Below are 12180 nucleotides of genomic sequence, written 5' to 3' on the forward strand. Positions count from 1 at the left end.
CTGCAGTCTTAATATACACACCCGTCGTGCACACTGTCGGCTCAGCAGCCTCGAAGAGAACGAAAACACAAAGCACAATGCCAAAGACTCACAGCCAACACATGCTCCATGATGTGATGCCAGAGACTTGGCAGCTACCAGCTCGAACCTGCTCATCTCCACTCGATACCGCTCAGCACTTCACTTATCCCTGCTTTTATTTTCTAAATGCTACCTGGCTGGTGTCAAATGGCTGTGAAATAATAAAAAAATAAATAAATAAATAAAATAAAAAAATTTTAGAATAAATAAAAAAATGTGTTGAAGCGCTGATCCACCTTGAATGTGTTGGCCCACAATGCCCTCACCTGATGTGTTTTTTAGTTTTTTTTTTGAGAGTTTGAGGGAAAAACCAGAATAAATTGATGCTTATCAGGCTTTTCTCATTACGCATGGTGATACAAATAAACACTTTTCATGCATCGCCTCCTCTGCCTCATCTCAGCTCGGCTAAAAGCATCATGAAGTGCTGAGGGAAATAATTTGGTTGGAATGAGATTTAATTTGGGTCATGTGGCAAAAAAAAAATTAAGTCTAACAAACAGGGAAAAAAAAAAAAAAAAAAACACTACCAGGTTCTGGACCCGAATGGAGTCATTCCAAAACAAAGTACTACACATTTTACTTTATTTAAGTTTGTTTCTGCCCTCTGACAAACCCCACAGCGGTCCTGTTACTAGAAACAGTGAACACGCAGACTGTAGCGAGAGTCGGATTTTGTTGCCACGGTTCCTGCCATAGCCCTCAAGGCGTAGTTGGCTTTATGAAGACGTGATTAATTTAACATCCGTTGACCTCCGTTGCCACGGTTACCACCATAACAGCAGAATCACCATTTCACACAGAAATCAAATTGCGTTCTGCTGTGTCCTATTTTTTAATAATTTGTGGTGATTACCGCGACCGTCAGATGTCGTCCAGCAACTAAACCGCTAAACCGAACAGGAGCTGCGTTGCGTTGCATTCTTTGGAGGTTGGCGGCCCCCAAAGTCTCTGCAGACCGAAGTATCGTCATTGTCAGGATGGCCGAGCGGTCTAAGGCACCAAGATCTGACCTCCAAATGGAGGAGTGGGTTTGAATCCCACCGTAGCTGAATTTCCCTCAGGATAAATACATTATAAATCTATCTATCAAACTTTGATGTCACATACGGGTTTATTTACCCAACACTTAAAAACCAAAGTAATCCCGATGTGCATTGAATTTCAGGATCGGCTGGGATCGACCTCGAAGGAAAAGGAGTCTTCTTTTATCACATCGGCTGTATTGTATCGTCCTGAAATAACAGAAAGGACGCGGCTCCTGAATTAAGACCAAGCTTTTGGGCCGGAGGAAGCTGAAAAAGAGTCTGCCGGCTGAAAACAAACAGCAGGCGAGTGCTTCATGTATAAAGGAAGGAAGCTCAGCGGAGGTAACCAGAGGGCAGAGGAGGCAGGACAGGGTTTAATTTCACAACACACACACACGCAGTGTGGTGTGTGTGCAGATGAAGAGGCTGTCCCCTCCGGAGGCCCAGTTTGATTCCCCCCTAAGCCTGTCAGGGAGGTGAAAACAGGCCACCGGCACCAAATATAAAGAAACCTGGCAGACTTGGAGAGACAGGTAATAAAGCCTGACGAGTGGAGAAGCAGCTGAGGCACACTGGAGCTGGAGCTTAGTAAGGCAACAGTAAACAGCCAGAAACAGCCAGAGTTCAGACAGAAGCTTCCTCCTGAGAGACGAGGTCAGCTCCACACTTTTCAAGTTCAGCCTTTAGCTTTCGCCTAAGAGAGTTCAGGTCGAGACACAGAAGAGAACAACAAGCTCAGGTTCAGGATCACATTAAAACAAAGACAGTTCGGGTTAACGCTCAGGTTCAGACACAGAGACGGACAAAAACGAGTTCAAACTCACATAGAAAGACAATCTTTAGTTTCAGTCTCAGGATCATTCAGAAATGATTTCTTCATGTCTCAACTCGGACTAAGAAAACTAATTTAGATGGAGCAGTTTGAGCTCATTCGCTAACAAACACACAGAAGAGGGGGGGCAGAGACAGAAAGATAAAGATCAGCTGCTCGACAGAAGAAATGAGAATCACTGACCGCGGGGAGCAAAGGAGGAGACGGACTGGGTGACTCTGAGGGAGGGATCTGTAAGGAACCCGGCGGGGGCCCAGAAGGTCTGAGCTCCTGTCAGCTCTGGAAGACTCAGGGGGAACTTCAGCTGGTTGTTCTCTTCTTACCCTGAAGGATAAACATACTTCTCCACAAAACAACACAAATTAAAAAAGAAAAGTTCAAACTCACGATTTAATGAACGAAACGATAAATGAAAGTAGTCACATCACGCTCAACACCAGCTCCCAGCTCCTGATGAAATCTTATGAATGAGTATTCAGTATTTGTTCCTGCAGCTGAAAATGTCTTCAAATCCCTTTGAAGAGGATGATTAATGTGATCTGCTGGTTCTTCATAGATCCACCTGAGTGAGCTGGAACCAGAATCTGGACCAAAATTCTCTTAAATATCTGACTACATAATGACGGCAGTCTTTATTTTACCAAGCACATCTCAGACTCTCTTAAAAAAGGCAGATATAGAATAGAATCTGTGAAAATCAAAAAGAAGATGAACAGATCAGGAGAATGAAAGCAGCACATTTTAGGAGAAACTAAACTATTTACGGGAGATTGAAACCAGGAAAAGCTTCTCTTCTGACGGGACAGCCTTAATCTGAGATCTGCTGCGAAAGGACCCGAAGGCGCTGAAATACAACGAGGAGAGTTTAGAAAAGTGATCGAAGTCGTTTCCAAACAGGAGCGACGTGTCGGGTTCAAGATGTAAATTCTGTCCTTTTCAATGAATAACCAACGTAGGGCCTGACTGCACCTCACAAGGAAGTCAGATTATATTGAAGTCGATGGGAAAATTGCCAAAGTGAATCAAACAGGACAGACACTTGTTTCCTTCCTTTTCCATGTGAGGTACATTTTCACTTCCCTTTCCAACAGAAACTTCTCTTTTCTCTCGTATTTTTTCAACAAGAAAAAAAAAAGACAGAAGTCAAATTGAGACACACAAACAGCACCAAATCATCCTCGCAGCACAAACTGAAGGCGAGATGTTCATTTATTTATTCCCAAATGTGATATTCTGTTTGATACAGAATAATGTCGGCATTCAAAGTAAGCTACAGAATTTTACAGCATCAATGCTGAGAGAATTCATCCGGATACAACAGAGATCAACAGCACTTTCTTTACTTTAATGTACTGGAATAAAAAAATAAAAAATAAAAATGCTTCTCTGCTCTCCCAGTTTTCCTTTATTTCACCTGACAGGTGCATTTCTGTTTGACTCCTGAATAATTGGTTTTTACAGAACAGGACAAAAACAAGTGCTGGTGAGTTTAGAGGCTTAAATAATGGAAGTCTTGCAGACCTGAAATGTAATCCTCAGACGGTTAATGCGAAGCAACGATTAAGTAACAAATAACCGGAGGCAGTCGTTTGGCGGCGTCAAGCTTAATTCTCAGGAATAACTTTCATCTAAAAGTTCTCTTTTATGTCAAGTACTCGGAGAGAGGAAAAGTCATTTCACCAAATCTGTTAGGCTCATGTAACAAAGTTACGTAACGCGTCATTTGCATTTAAAAAGGTGCGTTCGACCCTCGCAGGCAGTGCACCTGATTCGGGGAAACTTGTGGCGGACGCATGAGGCCTGATGGTCTTTCTGGTCTGGCCTTATCCGCGGGACGGAGGACTTTCTAATTAAATTACATTTCTAATGAGGCCGCTAAATTTGAGAAAGCAAGTCAACAGTACACGTTGCTACAACAGTACAGTTTTTAAATCGGGGATAAAGTTTGGAGAGGCTCACGTCCGAGTCGGCCATCAAGGGTACTAAAAGCATCGATCAGGGCGCTATTGATTTCTCCGCTCCTCTCAAGGCTTTTTCCTCTGACGGCTACTTTGCCTGACACCTTTTCTCCCACAGCGGCTCATCTTCACTGCTGCTGTATGAACTCTGTGGCACACACACACGCAGCATTAATTAATAGCTTTGTTCTGCCTTCAACTCGTCTATTCCTTCAGACTAATTGCTGGCAGACACATCTCGGCTAATCCAATTTGGAGTCTGAACAATCTCCAGGAGAGTCTCAGACATTATTGAGTATTTGTGGGAACCAGCAGGCCTAATGGCTGCCGCACGGCTCTCTCATTTATCTCATCTTAAAGAAGGATCCTCCTTTTTTTTTTTTTTGTTGCTCATTAGCAGCCGTGGATGTACATCACGCTGACTCGATGGCCCCGGACATGTTGTCTCTGAACTCTGCGTGTTGCTGACAGCGTGAGCACCTTTTAGTAAAATATAAAGGTTGGTAAACAACATGTATCAAACTTAAGCAGATGACAGCAGCTGGAAAAGACTCAACCTGCACGAATGGCTGAATAGCGCACGTCCTGCTGTAGCACCTTCAGCTCCACATGGATGTATAGATTCCTTTATTCATTAGCTCTGAGGGGGCCGATGTCGGGTAGGTGTCATTTACATTTCAACTATTCAAGGACGCAGCAGTGTGATTTCATTGTGCCCTTCTGGAGTCTTTTAAACGTTTTAATACTTTAAAATCAACAGTATCACGTCTGCAGATGTTAATTAAGCCGCTCCCACACCCCCCATCTGCACATTGGGTTAATTAGAGAGTTGAAATTAATGAGGTGTGTATGTGAGTGTGAATGGCTGTTTGTCTCTGTGTGTCAGCCCTGTGATAGACTGCTGACCTGCCCCCCCTGAACAGTTTTCCCTTAAAAGGTTGAACACCGGATCACCTGTTTAGCCATAAAAAGGCTAAAACCAAACATTTATGTGTCGACGCCGCTCAGGAGGAGCTGCACCAGCAGCCAAAGGCCACAAGGTGTCAGTCTGTCACTGCAGATCCGCTGCAGGAGACGGACCCAGGGATTAATGGCTGTGGTTAAACGTAGTCTGGGGGGCCTTCAGTCCTAACAGACGGGATATTGTACACCGATGTGGTGCATAGAATATGGCCCATCGCGTCTTAGCCGATGGGACGAGTGTTTAATTCAGCAAAGTGACTGGAAGGAATGTGTGCTGCTCGCTGACAGGACACTGCAGAAAATCGACCGTGCACTATATCTCTGGCTGTCTCGTCCACATTTCTGCACACACACACACACAGTCAGACAGCCTCTGTGTTTTTGGGCCATTGCATCATTTATAACCTCTGCCCCCTGTGAGCAGAAGCCGTCCAACGGTCTCTTGGTTTAGCTCATAAATTGGCTCACGACTTTGTGTTCATACGTGCTGTTTACTCCAAAATGAAGGATCAGGGCCACAATCCTTCCTCCGCCGCTCGGAGGCTAATTGGCCGGATTAACTAACCTTCTGATCGCCACGACAAAGTTTTGTTGTGTTGGATCGTTAGAATTAATGCAGCAAGTTGATTAGAAACCCAGACTGAAGGGACTGGAAAAGTGGAGAACTTTTGTACCTCAGAGTGATTCCCCTCAGTGCTCAGCACCGATTCTGGCGGCTGTGGTTTATCAGACTGAGAGAATCTCTTTGCTGGTGATAAATTTACATGAATTTTTCTCCGCCGTGTTCGGGAGGGTGAGTCAAGATGACATTTTGCAGTCGAGTCGATCACAGAACTTGAAATTTCTTCCTCTGCTGTCACGTTGTAATAACTGATTTCATGTCAGTCTGTTCGGGAAGTACATTTTCCTGAAAACCGAGGAACGTTCCTCCGCCGGCCTCGGCGCAGCACAAATTAGTGGAACTTTTTTAATAATGATCTTAATCGTCTTTAACAATGCTGCGACATGCCGAGTGACGATCATACGCGTTTCCACAGGAGACTGTGTGATATTCCGGTCCTTGTTGGGAGGAAGGCCAAGCTGTGTCGGTCCACCCCTACATTCATCCAACAGCTCAGCCTAATTGGATTTTAATCCAATCCCTTTTACTGCACCGTGATGATTTAATTCATACGTTAATGCTGATTTCCTTTTTTCTTTTTTTGGAACGATAGCCACTCGACATAAAAATGCACATTTTTTTCAGGATCTTTCAAAAGCAGCAGATTAAGCGGAGAAGCAGCAAAGTGAAGCAGGTGGATAACGGTGCTGCAGGAAAACAGATACTTTAACCTGATGCACCAGATGGTTCGCTACACCGGAGAGTCTGGTGAGGCTTCGTGGGAAACTGTTTGGAAAAGGGAAAAGGGCAGGAGCTTCTGAAAACATACCTGCCAGATTGGATGACTGGTTGAACCATCTGCTCATCATGTGACGTAGGAGGAGGCGGAGCTGTGAAGATTGGTAGTTTGGTGGATGTTTTACATTAAGAGCTCAAAAACAAGTTCCCTCCTGTTGAGCAGAGATCGGTCACACTCGGCTGACACCTCGGTCTGGTCTTTGCTGTCCTGTAAGCACAGACCAGCTAACAAAGCCACAGACAGCACATGCTGTTGTAAAAAACGTTGTTTACTCAGGTACGTTCGGGATGAACAGATAGATGGAATGAAGTTTGGTGGCTGTAAAGCGCTAGTTTTTGGTCACAGGCTGCTATCGTGGATACACAGTGACTGTGGCGCTAAAATAAAACACTGGCACTCTTTTTCAGTCATGCTTTTGGCTTCCAGTCCAATAAATGAATCTTATTTTAACTCTCGATTGGTCTCAAAGGAAGTGGTGAGAAAAATATCTGTCTTTCTAATATTAATTTCTTTCACCAGCTAGTTCTTGCAGAACCAATAAATGGCTAAGAGCAGATGTTGGTCATTATATCTATTTCATTTTATTCCATTTCTGAGTTCAGTCTGGTTCCAGGAAGGGAGGAGTGAAAAGCTGTTGCTAATCTTCAACTCTTAAAGCCGTGACATGCGACAGACATGATGGAGTGTGATGGAGATACAGATGGAGTGAAATACTACGACAACAACATAAATGATTTCAGACTGATGTACAGTGGAAAACGACATGACAAGCAGAAAAATAACCAAAAAACTAAATGGGTTGAATCCAGAGGGATTTAAATCTGGAGTTAATGTGTGATTAGTGATGTATGTGTGGAGAAAGCTATTCTACCATGTGGTGTTTTAGCGTTCGGCCCAGCTCGTCTTTTACTGCCTTCGCTTTCAGTTATTTTGAAGAAAAAAAACCAAACAAACTGTTGATGAAGTAATTAAAGAGAGCAAAGACGAGCAAATCTCTGAAAATTAGTCTGATTGTGTCTGCTATCGTGTGACAGCGATTTCTCTACTTTCGGTCTATCAGGATTTTAGAAGAGTCTGACTGCTGATTAAAAATGAAGCGCACATAAATGAATAATAAATTTGAAATAATTATGGTTGGTCTTCGCTGTTTCGGGGATCTTGTTTACATGGAAATCAGAGCTTGAAATCGTTGATTCCTTCTTCATTCTGGATATCGATATGAAACTATCGTCTGCTGAAGCTCTAACTGGTGAGCGAAACGCGGCCGAGCTGATTGTGCTGAATTCAAACTGACGGGAATGATTACATATTCATAAAGCGCCGTTTTCATCTCTTCTTCATGCGGTAGCGACACAAGTCTTATGAAGTATGTCTGTTGATTTGTCGAACAAGAAAACAAATGGGTGGCGAAGACAGAAATCAATGAGGTGAGTCGTTTCGATCAATCCTGTGGTCGCCCTGCTTCTGGTTTCCATTTTCTACTCGCGCACAAACACACACACTCACACTCCGCACGACCCCCAGACTCATTTAGGGCGACAAAGACTGAACACGGCACCGCCTGCACGGAGAAATCTACATTCCTCAAAACTGTCATCTCCTCAATCTCACGTCGCCAGTAATGATCCTGAGACGTCGTCATTTTGAGACGTGCAATTTAAAGAAAAAATGAGTTTGAGGAGGAGGACAAATGTTTCAGAGGGAAGGGAGGGAAAGTGAGAGGGATGGTGATGGGGGGGGGTGTTAGCTGTGAATCATTGGTTGGATGGGAGCACCGATGTTCCAGGACTAATTGAGTATCAGAGAAGGGGGGGGTCGGCCTCAAAGCTGCCGTCGTCAGCTAAAAGCAGGTGGGTGGCTGCGAGGGGACGTTTGGAAAAATGGAGCCGCGGAAAAAATCCCTGACTTTAACAGCACAAAGCTTCAGATTTTTTTTTGTCTCCTCAACTTGGCGTTCAAAATGTTTCTTTATTACGTCGATTGAAATAAACAGCTTCCTTCATATTAACACCAAAATATATTTGATGCAGTAAATGAGTGTGGAGGAAGCTGAATTCTAACAGACACGGCTGTTTGAAAATTTGTTGTCATGTTTATTAATATTTGATCGTCTGACGTCTTGGTGATGTTTCTCATGTTGGTAATTAACTTTAATAAGCTGAATCTGCTCATTAAAGGAGATATTTCTCTTGTTATTGTGAAATAAGCAACATGTTTGAGAAGAAATGTTGTAAATGTTCTTTCACTCAACAGCAGCCTCACTCCTTTCCTCCATTAAAGTGAGCGTGCTAAACAGACGTACTGCAGCAAAACAGCAGCAACAGTCGTTACTTAAGCCGTCTTCTTTTGCCTCCAAAACGTTTCGTGTTAACATTTCAGTTTGTTTGCAGGTTTGCTGGTTTCATTGTTAGCTCGATGCTAAGCTAATCACAGGCTGGCTGTAACAGCGTGTTAACGTAGAAAAGTGACGTCGCTCATCTGATGGAACTCTGGATAAGAACGAGAAGAACACCCGAGGAGGCCGTCTGATCGATGAAGCAGAGAGAAAAATAACACAACTTTCACTTCACTTTCACTAAAATCTCTGCTTTCGATTTGTTGAAAGACGAATCAGGTGAAACAGAAATAATGGAACAAAATTGAAGATGTTCTTTTGATGTGTCACCACGACTTCAACATCACAGAAATAAAATGTCTGGCTTACTTCTCAGGTATGATTTTGGTGTCTTCAGAGTTTGTGCTGTCTGTGTGTGGTTTGTGTTTATGTGCAGTCACACGCCGATGACAAGATGAAAAGAGGCAGCTCCTTATTTCAGCTGATTACTTTGATTTGTGAGTTAATCTCTGACACTTTTTTTGCAACAAGAATCAAAGTGCTGAGCGGAAGGCGGGAGGGATGAAGACGTAATCATTTCTCGCCGGTTTGGCTCTGCGAGGTCAACGAAGGTAAATGGACGACATGTTTCTCGCTGACGTGCCGGTCACACAAACAATTAACTTATGACCCGCGAGTAATCACCTCTGGTTCAACCATTCAGGACACCGAAAGAGACACATTTCCTCTTCCCGCAAGAAAAGTAGCAGAAACTGGCCCCTAATCTTCCCCGGCTGATTAGAAAAAGAGTTGAGAGGGAAATGTGCGGGAGAAGCTCTCTCCTCCTCCTGATATGATATGACTGCGGCACGATTTGGTGAATTATCGGTGAGAAATAGAGACTGTGCCAGGAGAGAAACGGTTATATTAGCTGCTGACCTCTTTAAAGTTGTAGATTATTCAAAGGACAAAGTCTGAAAAGGCCACTTTTTCTTTTCCTTTGTAGGTTTGAGATCTTCTGTGAGGACGGCTCGATTGTCAGACACAAAACCAGTCGCTCTGGAGGAGAAAGAACATTCTTTCTTATTTCGTACGTTGATTTTCAGTTGGGACCATGTTGGACGATTTGCTCTCGGCCTTGAAAGAGAAACCTTAACTCATCTCGGTTCCGTGGTTCCTTTCTGCTCAGTTTTCCGAGCACGAGGAACACGTGGATATCAGGATCCAACATCTGTCTCCTCGTACCCATAAGCTCTCGGGTTTTGGGGGTTTTGGGTGGTTTTCTGTATCTGTTCAGGATTACCTTCTCACTGTTTCACTTCTTCAACAAGCCAAACTCTCTGTGTGGTCACAGAAAAAGAAAACGCTGGGAACTATTTGTCTGGATCTTTTTAAAATAATATCAATTTAGCCATTTTTGAATAAATCCCCTGAGACTTTCGTAGTCTGACTAACTCAATTATTTCTGTAAAGGTTTGCCCACTTGATGAAGTAAGTACGTACGTTTTTCGACTGTCTAACCTCATTCTTTTCATTTTTGGTCATAAATGGCAGAATTTAGTGAATGAACACTGGATAGTTTAAATAACAGTCTGTATGAACACAGAACCAAACAGCAGGTTTGTTGGATGTTCTACAAAAAAATCTTTCTGCAGTTTAATTGCTGCTGGTCCGTCATCCTTCACAATAAGAACAACGTCAAGCGTTTGACCGGCAAAAGGAAACATAACAGGTCAGTCTGTTGAACAGCTGAAACAACAGCAGGCCCGTTTTTAAAAGGCCCATTAATCAAAGTTTCTATATCCACAGTCAATCAAATGACTTTGTTTCATGCACTATAAAAAAGGGGCAGCTCTCGGAAATTGCCCCGCTGAGAATCATCAAACTCTGCAGCTTTAATTAGTTTTTTTTTTAAGCCTCTTTTACCAAAACTTTTTGCTTAATGTGACAGATGATGTTCATCACTTTTGTCTCAGGCAGCCGCAGACGGTAAAAAGTGAGTAAAATCGAGTCATTGCAGTGAAATAAGTGCAATCAGTGCATGAATCAAAATCAATACTAATGTTGTTAAAGAGGCAGAAAACACAAAAGAGGACGATGTCAAACTGAAACAGGAGGTGGACCCAAAGCTGTGAAGAAACAGCATGATGTCTTTAGATTTTCAGGTTTCAATTAGACAAACCAAATGTTTGTCTAATTGTACATTTATTGTTCACTTGATAAATTGGATGCAATTCTTTTTTCCGCTTTGCACAGTTTGTGTGTTCACCTGCAGAAATCTGCAGAGAAATCTGTGAGCCACTCTTGAAAGGATGATCTGAACTGCACATCATCGAGACAGCGAAACGAGCTTCCCTCCTCAGGAAAGCTGATACGGCAGCATCAGTGTCTGCTCATCGATTGTGGCTCCTTTGTGCATCAAGAGGGAAGCAGCGGAGGACACAAACTAAAAAACAACGTCTTGGACTTTAACCAGCTGCACACAGATTAAAGGTCGAATGTCAGCAGAGGGATCAGATTTCACGCTAAAAAACACGATAACTGCTGTTTTCCACCTCTGCTTTGAAACCCGGTCTGTTTTTCTGTCTGATCGTGGACACGGTCGGTCTGGCAGGACAGATTTGTGCACAACGAGCTGTCGGATGATGATTATCTGGAACGGGAGGGAGCGCCCAGAACTGGTTGTGCTGTGGGATTTCCAGCTGGCGCCGGCAGGACAGCGATAGAGGGGGGGAGGCGAGGTGAGAAGTGGGGTGAGATGTCCTGGTGAGGACAGGTGCAGGGCGAACAGGTCCTCATGAAACAGACAAGCACAGGTGGCTCCTCGTCTCCGGGTGAAGGCGTCCGGACCTCTGGTCGGCCTGACCGCTCCGGATTGAACCGGTATCACACACAGACACACACAGACACACACAGACGTGTTACTGTCGCACTGTGTGGGTGTCAGGCATCGAGCCACGAGTGCCAGACATGCCGAGCATACCGGCCGTAGCACATAACCTCCCACTGACCTCAGCTCTCACTGTGGCAAAAGGCCAGAGTGTGTTTCTGCACACAACAGACACACAACACCAACACCTGCACTGTGTGTCGGCAGTTTAAAACCGGAAAGCTCAGCGACTCTGCACTGACTTCCAGAATCAGTCAGAATCAGAAATTATTTCTGGTCAGTTACAGACGTTCTGACAAATATGTACAGAAAAGCATTAAAGGACCAGTTCACCCAAATTCACATTTAAAAAATATCTGGTGGATTTTTACTCTGAATATTTTAATTGTTCCTGATTTATTCGGCGATATTCATCTCTGATCTTTCTGCTGACATCTCTATAATAGAGGTGAGTGGAACTTCTTGTGCGGCGCTCAAAGCAATCAAAAATGACATTCAAAAGTCAGCAGACATCTTTTTATCATTTCCTGAAACAGCGCCCCAGTTCCGTTTTTGATAACGCTCATGAGTCGTGTCCACATTCGATCAATCGATGATATTGAATGGGCTGACGGTGAAAACACTTTTCTGAAGATAATAAAATGGATCACATAATAAAGGATCAAGTATTAATAATAATAGTATGTTTATCTTTCCTGCTCAGTGTGTAAATAA

This window comes from Echeneis naucrates, chromosome 6, assembly GCF_900963305.1.
Source record: "Echeneis naucrates chromosome 6, fEcheNa1.1, whole genome shotgun sequence".
Classification (NCBI taxonomy): domain Eukaryota; kingdom Metazoa; phylum Chordata; class Actinopteri; order Carangiformes; family Echeneidae; genus Echeneis; species Echeneis naucrates.